The following is a 10,486-nucleotide window of genomic DNA, read 5'->3' as shown; positions in this document are numbered from 1 at the left end:
GTTTTCGACACTGGAGAAGAATTGTTCCTCGGAACATGCGATAAAAGAGGTGTTGGAGGTGTCGGTGTCCTTGTCAACACAAACTTGGCCAAGAGCATTGATTCATTCGAATGCCTAACAACCCGAATCGGACGTTTACATTTGAATAGATGTGACTCACTGCCTGCAGTTTCTATCTTCGTTGTCTACGCACCAACATCTCATTATGATGAAAAAGAAATCGAGAATTTCTACATGGAGCTAGAGAAGTTCTATAAAGAAGACCACACCTTCTACAAGATCATTGTGGGTGATTTTAATGCCAAGATAGGACCGAGAAGATCAGATGAAGAACTTCACATCGGGACCCATGGCCTAGAATGGGTGAGAGACTGTCTGAGTTCATCATGTCGACCAAGACCATTCATGGTAACTCACAGTTCCAGAAGGCAGAATCTAAACGATGGACATGGGAGTCTCCCGGTGGACGATTCCACAAAGAAATCGACCACATCATATTCAATCGACGGTTTTGCCTGACTGATGTCGCTGTTGTCCCAAAATTTCGAACAGGATCGGACCACCGTCTCCTTCATGCAAAATTCTACTTCACAGAGCGGGGAGAAAGGGCTGCAAAGTTCAAAAAGAGAACTCCCAGAATGACCACCAACTGGGAACTCTTTGGTACTATTGCGGCAACATGGGAAGATGCCATTGTTGACAACATGGACGAGGAATACGATCGACTGGTTCAGCACCTCCATGAATGTGCGAGGAACGCCAAGAGAGAGATAGCCACAAAAAGTCGCCTATCTTCGAAAACTCTTGAGCTAATTCGCAAGCGTGGTTTGGCGCATGCCTCAGGCAACTGCAAGCTAATGTCCAAGGTCACAAAGCAATGCAGAGATGCGATCAAGGAAGACCTCAAAGAGAGAAGAGCAGAAGTTCTGGTAGATGCGGCAGAAGCCAGGGAAAAGTATTTGTAACGCCCGCCTGTCCTTCGCCAACTACAAGACCAAGATGACTGCCCTCCCACGTCCTGATGTATCCATCACATCCTCCAGAACGGCAATGGAGAAGATTATCCATGACTTCTACTCAAATCACTTCGATATCCATGTCCACTTGCCGACATACCAAATTCCACAGGATGGATATGTCATTCCCAATGTTCTCCCTTCCGAAATCGGACACGTCATTTCGTCAGTAAAGAAACAAACAGCACCCGGCCCAGACAAGGTCAGACCTGAACACCTGAAGAACCTGCCGTCAGTACTCATCAATACACTGGCTCGGCTCTTCTCTCGCTACCTGTCTGAATGCAAGGTTCCGTCCCAATGGAAAACCAGCAGGACCGTACTACTGTTCAAGAAGGGAGACACCCATGACATTGGCAACTATCGCCCAATCTGCCTATTGTCTGTCATCTACAAGTTGTTCACTCGAGTCATCCTAAATAGGATTGGCAGAACACTAGATGAAGGACAACCATGCGAGCAAGCCGGGTTCCTCAAAGGATTCAGCACCATTGACCATATCCACACGATAACCAAGCTCATTGAGGTTTCTCGGGAGTTCAAGATGCTGCTCTGTTTAACGTTCATTGACTAAAAGAAGGCCTTTGATTCTGTTGAGACGGAAGCGGTCATTGAAGCCCTAGCCAATCAGGGCATTCAAGCCCAATACATCAGGATCCTCCATGAGCTGTATTGCGGATTCACTACCAGGATCTCACCATTCTACAAAGAAGTGATCGTTGATGTCAAGAGAGGGGTGCGGCAGGGTGATACCATTTCACCAAAACTCTTCAGTGCCACCCTCGAGAACATCATGCAATGACTGGAATGGGAAGGAATGGGAGTGAAGATAGATGGTCGGCAACTACACCACCTCCGCTTTGCTGATGACATTGTTTTAATAACACCAAACATCAGCCAAGTGGCACAAATGCTGGCCGACTTTGACCATGAGTGTGGAAAGGTAGGACTACAGCTGAATCTTACGAAGACAATGTTTATGAGAAACAGCCTTGTTCCTGATGCGCCATTCGCTCTCAATGGAATGACCATCTCCGAATGCAACAGCTATGTGTACCTAGGTCGAGAGGTCAACATGACAAATGACCTGGCACCCGAGCTGCGCAGGAGGAAGAGAGAGGCTTGGAACGCCTTCAAGAATGTCGAAGAAATAGCTAAGAGGATGAAGAACCTCCGGCTCCGGGCACATCTCTTTGATTCCACTGTTCTTCCTGCATTAACATATGCCTCAGAGACCTGGGCCCTGCCCAAACAAGATGAGAACACTATTCAGGTCTCCCAAAGAAGAATAGAAAGAGCTATGCTTGGAATATCACGTTTCACTAAAATGAGAGAGAGAATCCGGAGTTCTGACATCCGTCGATGATCAAGAATCAGGGATGCTGTCTCATTTGCCAAGCTGTCGAAAATCAGATGGGCTGGTCACGTAATGAGATTTAAAGACGACCACTGGCCTAGAGCTGTTACTGACTGGATTCCACGGGATGTCAAAAGACCACGTGGCCGCCCACCTTCCAGATGGTCAGACTTCTTCGTCAAGATCATGAACGATTGGTTTGAGGCCCTTCATGTTCCCGGAGCGAACAGATGCCATTGGGCTACACTAGCACGCGACAGGGACAAATGGAGACGTTACTGGCGCCCGCTTGAGCAAATCGAGGACTAACGGGAAGTTAAGTGATTTAAGTGATTAAGTGATGCGGGATTGCAGGTATTTCACTGAATCCAAAGAGAATTGGCTATGACTGAGAAATTTGCCATTATAGAGATCTATATCAGCTATAGAGGCAAAGTCATGTAGGAAGTGACTGGAATATTCATAATCACAGATCCCTGACTTCTATTAGGGTGTTACTGTTCAGCAAACCTGTGAAAATCATGCTAGGGCATGTCTAACAATAGTACTGTTCCTTAGCCCTGTTGTTTTCAGAGAATTCAATCAGGAACTGACAGGAAAAAGAACCAGCTGGCAGTGTGTCACCAAGGAAAAACAGCAGATCTTGGAATCTCCAGGGCCTCACTGCCTTATGTGCCAATCGGTACCCGTTTGCAAAGTTGGAAAGGTCTCAGTGCTGAGGAATAAGTGCCCAACTTGGCTGTATGTTGTATCTGAAATGCTCTGGAAAGACCCCAATTACTATTTTCATGAGTATCCAATAGACATTAAAATGAAGAACTGGGCAGTGTGTGAGGATCCCCCATGCTGGGATATAAGAGAAAGCTGAGACCTAAGACAATTTTGGTAATGGAGCATTCCACTCAGGGATTAGTAAGGAGCAGAGTCTGGCTGAACCTGAGTTAACAAGGGAGCATAACAGGAAGTGCTCACCCTTGATAGCTGATTAAACTTTGAGCAATGCATATATTTCCTTTCTACCTAGTGTGGCTTACTTCTTAGGAGTCAGATGTGAGCTGGTAGGCATTGTGTCTACATGTCTACCAGAAATAAATCAGGATAAGTATTACTCTGCCCCCAGTAACGATAACTGAGCTTTCTTCTAAGAGTGAGGGTGTCACTCCTCAGTATTTCACCCTCAGGTTCTACTACCAAAGAAAATAAGATTCAATAAAGCATCCATCATCTGTGCTATTAGCACCTTTGAAAGCTGCTATCCTGAGGGCACCCATTTCAGCTTCTTTTTAACCCTTTTTTCTCTTGCCTCTGGGTCCTGTGTCTTAAGTGTAAGATCATGAGCTTAGGGCTCTGCAACTCCCCTGTTCTGAAGGGTAAAGTTCTGCAATTCGAAATTGTGGTCCTGTTTGTAGCTTGTTGCCCTAAGAATTCTTTTACTCGTGTGCATTTTTGGTCATTTGTGGGGAGCCAGTGGCCTCCATCTTGGTTTATGGGTCTGTACATCTTACATTCCTCCCAAGCACATGGCATCCCACCATGCACTCTTGGATGATGCAATCTGACTAGCCCCTCTGTAACTCTCCACTCCATATACGGATGTCTTGACTGTCCATCTAGCTATGACAGAGATCAGCCCGTTCTGTTTCGCGCGCGCCACCTTAAGGTATATAAGTGCCTTGCAGACACTAAAGCTGGTCTCATACTTTCCATCCAAGATGTGCTTCCATTCCTTCTCATTCGGGAGCCCCCTCGCCCAGGATACCCCTCACAGTTGGAATCCTGCAGGTCAGGACCCCACAACACCCATAGCACCCCACAGTCATTCAAAAAAATTTTTGAGGAAGTTTCTGTTCATTTCTTCTCCCGATCTTTTGATGGGGTTGGATTTTTTTTTTTGTAAAGTTCAACCAATGCCTTATGTACCTTTGATATTGACCCTTTATTAGAAAGGTTTTGGGAGAATAACCTTTCCCATTCCATAGGCTGTCTTTGTATCTTGGTCACTGTTACAATTGCAGTGCAGAGGCTTCTCAGCTTAATGTAGTCCCTTTTGTTTATATTTGCTTCCTCTTGCTTGGTCAGTGGCATTTCATCTTTGATGTTACCTTTAGCTTCAATATTACTGTTGCAATTTCCTCTAGTGATAGGTCTATTGAGGTATTTCAAGTCTTCTTGATTCAGCCTGGGGAGGTTATAGGAACCCCGGAAATTATCCATTTCTTCTAAGTTCTCTTGTTTCATATGGACATTCTGCAAATAAATAAATAATAACCTAGAAATTGAGCTCTTATTTGGCCTAGCAGTTCCACTCCTGGGAATATATCCTGAGGGCCCAAAACACACAGCAGAAAAAAACATCTGTACTCCAATGTTCATTGCAGCACTATTCACAATAGCCAGAACCTGTAAACAACCTGAGTGACCAAGAACAGATAAATAGATAAAGAAACTCTGGAATATCCTCACAATGGAATACTATGCAGCTGTTAGGAAAATTAAGTCATAAAACTTGTTTATAAATGTATGGGCATGAAGAATATAATGCTGAATGAAATGAATCAGAAGGAGAGGGACAGATGTAGAATGACTACGTTCATCTGCGGTAGCACTGTAGCACTGTAGTACTGTCCTCCCATTCATCAATTTGCTTGAACAGGCACCAGTAACATCTCCACTGCAAGACTTGTTGTTACTGTTTTTGGCATATTAAATATACCAAGGGGAACTTGCCAGGTTCTGCCATGTGGGCGGGATACTCTCTGTAGCTTGCCGGGAGAGGGATGGAAGAATCGAACATGGGTTGGTCATGTGCAGGGCAAATGCCCAACTCACTGTGCTATCATTCCACCTGTGGTAGATAAAAAATATAGTAGAAGACTAATATTCAAGGCCTGGGAAAAAAGGGGCTAAGAAGACTGGTCTGTGGTAGTATCTACCACAAATGTGCGTGTGGTGGAATGTAGGTAAAACAGAGAACGAATCAGTATGACTATAATAGTTGAAAATCATCACAGTGAACAATATTTGAGTGTAAAAAGTAGGTAAAAGAATATATATGATAACCTTTCAGTATCTGTATTACTAATCACAATGTCCAAAAGGAAAGAAAGAGAGCGAGAGTTGTTTATGAAAGAATATGGGCTTCCCCAGATCAGAATGCATCTAGAAAGCTTTCATTTTTTAAGTTTTTTTTTTTTTTCATTGAAATTTGGAGTGGTTTTGGACAAAAATAATTGTTAGAAATTTAGGATTTATTAGCAGTGATTATTATGGGCAAATTGGGAAGTAGGGACTTTTATTCAATGAAAAAGAAAGTTGAACAGATTTGTCTTTATAGAAACTTAAGTTTGATTGGGTCCATATTCAGTAGAGCTAAATATGGAAGCCTGGCTGATCACTAGACTATAGGCAAAAGAACAGTATGTGGTAGCTGAAACTCAATTTGGTGATTTTTATTAAGAAATTAGTATTATATTTAATCAATTCTTAGAAAGATGTCATAACACATTGTGAAAGATGGAAGTAAGTCTATATTTGGGTTTTATTTAAAATGTGGATTAAATTGTATTTTATGAAAATTGTTTGGACTATAAAAAGCAGAGATGCTAGAGCTTGGGGAGCTGCCACCATTCACTAGACTCCCTAAGTCATTTACTACTCCCTCTATATTTTCTAATAATGTGCTTCTGTTATTGTCATATGTATGAATTAAATTGCAGTTTTGCTCTGTTCAAAACATACCAGTGAATTTTAAAAAATCCCTTGTCATGAGATATCGCTGGAATGGTGGGAAAGTCAGAAACATAAGCAAATTGATAAGCAAAGGTAAGTGGGGTGGTGGCCAGAGTTGGGATCTCTGCACGACCTCCTCTGGGATATGGACAGAGATCAATAGATCATAAATAGGAAGGCTGACCACAACAGAGCAGAAGGACCCAGACCAACCTGTTACCTAGGGGAGTGGGTCCACAAAAACAATTAATACATTAATACATGTCTCTGTAGGACCTAAAACAAAATATCCACAACAATGATTCCCAGCAACCAGCCCCTCTACCCCTCCCCCCCAAAGACCTGTGCTGTGTTCCCCTGCCTCAATATATTGTGGTGAAGTATCACTGTATCACTGCCATCCTGTTGTTCACTGATTCCCTTGAGCAGGAACCAGTAATGTCTCTATTCATCCTAGCCCTGAGATTTTAGCAAGTGCCACATTGGTGGCTCTTTCAGGGTCAGGGGAATGAGATCCATCATTGTTACTGGGTTTTGGCGTATCGAATACACCTTGGGGAGCTTGCCCAACCCTGTGCTGTGGGAAGGATACTCTTGGTAGCCTGTCAAGAGTGAGAACTAGACAATAAGAGGTCTCGTAACCATAAATGCGGCTATGTGATTCCAAGAGCTTGGATTTATAGTCTCGGGTCTTGGCCATTGATGGGATTACATGGTGTCAGCGGAAGTTGGTGGTTGTAACACTAACTACTGGAAGATGAGGGATCTGGGTGGAGGAGGACCAGTCCTGATCCAAGCAGGCTTAGAGATCTCAGCTCCAGGTCCCACACACCTGGGTTCCTCTACCTGCTTCTTAATTCATGAGGCTCATCTGAGTATGTGGAGAGTGGTCTTAAGAAATTCTGTGGCTGGTTTCAGAGGTCTTCAGCTGCCAGGGCTCTGCTCAGGGTGGGGAGGGAAACTCAACCCACCCCCTCCCAGGGACCCTGGTGAGGACAGCCAGGTGCGGGGACAGGAGAAGTAGCCAATTTAAATATTCAATTCCTGTGCCTTCTCTTTTTCTCGGCCTTGCTATGATTACTAGACAAAAATTCCTATATATATAAAAGTATGCTGAGCTCCAAGTATGGGCTGCAATTTCTGGTGATTACCTAGTTACAGTTCATCTTGATGTTAAATAATTAAATGTCCTTCCTTTCTTGACTAAAGATGGTTCCTGTGTGCTTAAGTGAACTTAAATGAATTCCATGACAACATTATGCTTCAATAGATATGCTCAGAGACTGGAGAGATAGTGCTGCAGGAATGATGTCTGCCTTGCATGTGGCCAACCTTTGTTAGGTGTCTACCACCAAATATGGCCCTCCTGAGTGATCCATGAGCACAGCCAGGAAATCCTGAGTACTGTCATGCTTGATCCAAAAGGTAGGTGAGAAAGAGAGACAGAAATAGAGACAGAAATAGAGAGAAACAGAATAACAGCATAGAGGAGAAATATTCATATATTTACTCAAAAAATATCACCAATTGTGATGATATTTTTTACATGTTAAAAAATGTGCAGCTCAATTAACTTTATGGATATTGTTAAATCTAAATGCAGATGTGTCTCATTTTGGGACAATTTCATGTTATTCACTTCTCAATTTGGAGCTGTACCAAGCAGTGTCCAAGTGCTATTTCGATCTCAGTTCCTGGACATCACTACTCCTGGTAATGCCTACAAGACCAAGCAGTACTTGGGAATCAAACCCAGATCTCCTTCCCTTGAAGAATGTGCTAAGAAAATTTTGTTCTACATGGATCACAACTGGAATTTAAAATATATTTTATTGGCATCTGACTTTCCATTTTTACCAAGCTATAATGCTTTTTGTTTTTCTCTAACATGCCCTTTTGATTTTTTTAACCTCCACTTCACTCATTCTCTACTTTTTCAACTTTCTTATGAATTCACAGTCAATTTTGAAGGTAAATCATCTGAAATCTAAAACTCTTTGGCAGCAGAGAGAATTTTTAAAATACACAACCATAACACTTTAAAATTTAGAGGGTTCACTCCAATCCCATTACTTTCTGAGTAACAGTAAATCTGGTTGATGTCAGTTTTAGACTGCTAGTGTTAATGTGACTTGGAAGACTGAATTCATTAAGTACTTTTAATGAGGAGGGCTTTTTTCTGAATCTATTTTCACAATAAGTAACTTGCAATGAATTCAAATAGCAGAAACTAAATATTATTCTCCAAATTAATTATGCTTCTTCACAAAATAATTATATAAAATATTATCCAAACTTGTATATTGTATATGTCTATATCTGGATTTATATAAGGAGAACAAGAGGGAGAGAGGAGAGAGAGACAGAGAGGGAGAGAGAGGAGAGAAATGATGCATTAAGAACTCAAGTATAATTCAAAAAAGATTCTAAATATGTGAAATTCTAATTTTCTAGCTTTAGTACTTCTATTATTATAAATTTATTTGTTAACAAATTTCTTCCAAAGCAGAAACATACAATTTCAAGAAACAATTAAAGCAACAATTATATAGCTGTTGTCCAGTACTGTGAAAGAGGGAAATTATGAGGTCCTCATCGTTTTAGAAATAAGCTATGTTCATGTTTGGAATTTAAAAATCAAAAGGATATTTTAAATTGTCTTTAATACTACATACTCTGTCATTTTCTGTGAATATTTCATAATTTATTTGAAATTAGCTCACACTGAGTCCATTAGTTAAAAATGTACCTTTCCATAATAATTTGTGGATGAAATTATAAAAAGAAATTCACCACATCATATTCAATCAACAGTTTTACCTGACCGATGTCACTGTTGTCCCAAAATTCCAAATGGGATCCGGCCACCATCTCCTTTGTGCAAAATTCTACTTCACAGAACAGGGAAAAAGGGCTGCAAAGAAGAGAACTCCCAGAACCACCACTGGAGTTTTTAGGCACTATTGCAGCAATATGGGAAGATGCCGTCATTGACAATATTGAGAAAGAATACAATCGACTGGTTTAGCACCTCCATGATTGTGCGAGGAAAACCGAGAGAGAGATAGCCACAAAAAGACACCTGTTTTTGAAAACTCTTGAGCTCATCTGCCAATGTGACTTGGTGCGAGCCTCAGGCAACAGCAAGCCAATGTCCGAGCTTGCAAAGCAGTACAGAGACCTCAAAGAGAGAAGAGCAGCATTGCTGGTAGATGCAGCAGAAGCCAGCAAAAGCATGCACAATGCCTACCTGTCCTTCGCCAACTACAAGACCAAGAGGACTGCCCTCTGATGTCCTGATGGATCTATCACATCTTCCAGAAGGGCAATGGAGAAGATGATCCATGACTTCTACTCAGATCTCTTCTATAGCCACATCAACCTGCCCACATACAAATTCCACATGATGGATATGTCATTACCAATGTTCTCCCTTCCGAAATCCAATAGTGCATTTTGTAGGTAAAGAAGTGAAAAACACCCAGCCCAGACAAGGTCAGACCTGAACACCTGAAGAACCTGCCATCAGTACTCATTAATACACTGGCTCGGCTCTTCACACGCTACCTGTCTGAATGCAAGGTTCCATTCCAGTGGAAAACCAACAGGACTGTACTACTGTACAAGAAGGGAGACATCCATGACATTGAAAACTATCACCCCATCTGCCTGTTGTCTGTTGTTTACAAGCTGTTCACTCAAGTCATCCTGAATAGGATTGGCAGAACACTAGATGAAGGACAACCAGGAAGCAAGGTGGATTCCGAAAAAGATTTAGCATGATCGACTATATCCACACAATAACCAAGCTCATTGAGGTTTCTCAGGAGTTCAAGATGCCGCTCTGTCTAACGTTCACTGATCCGAGGAAGGCCTTTGATTCTGTTGAGACTGAAGCAGTCATCAAAGCCCTAGCCAAACAGGGCATTCAAACTCAATACATCAGGATTCTCCGTTAGCTATATTATGGATTCACTACCAGTATCTCACCATTCTAGAAGGAAGTGATCATCCATGTCAAGAGAGGGGTTGGGCAGGATGATACATTTCACCGAAACTCTTCAGAGCCACCCTGGAGAACTTCATGCCAAGACTGGAATGGGAAGGAATGGGAGTGAAGACAGACAGTCGGCAACTACACCACCTCTGCTTTGCTGATGACATCATTCAAATAACACCAACCATTAGCCAAGTGGCACAAATGCTGGCTGACTTCGACCATGAGTGTGGAAAGATTGTACTACAGTTGAATCTCACAAGACAAAGTTTATGAGAAATGGTCTCGTTCCTGACATTCCATTTGCTCTCAATGGAATGAACATATCCGAATGCAACAGTTATGTGTACCTAGGTCGAGAAGTCAACATGACAAATGACCTGGCAG

Source organism: Sorex fumeus, unplaced genomic scaffold (genome assembly GCF_029834395.1).
Source record: "Sorex fumeus unplaced genomic scaffold, SorFum_2.1 ptg000265l, whole genome shotgun sequence".
NCBI classification, from domain to species: domain Eukaryota; kingdom Metazoa; phylum Chordata; class Mammalia; order Eulipotyphla; family Soricidae; genus Sorex; species Sorex fumeus.
This window is presented reverse-complemented; position numbering follows the sequence as displayed.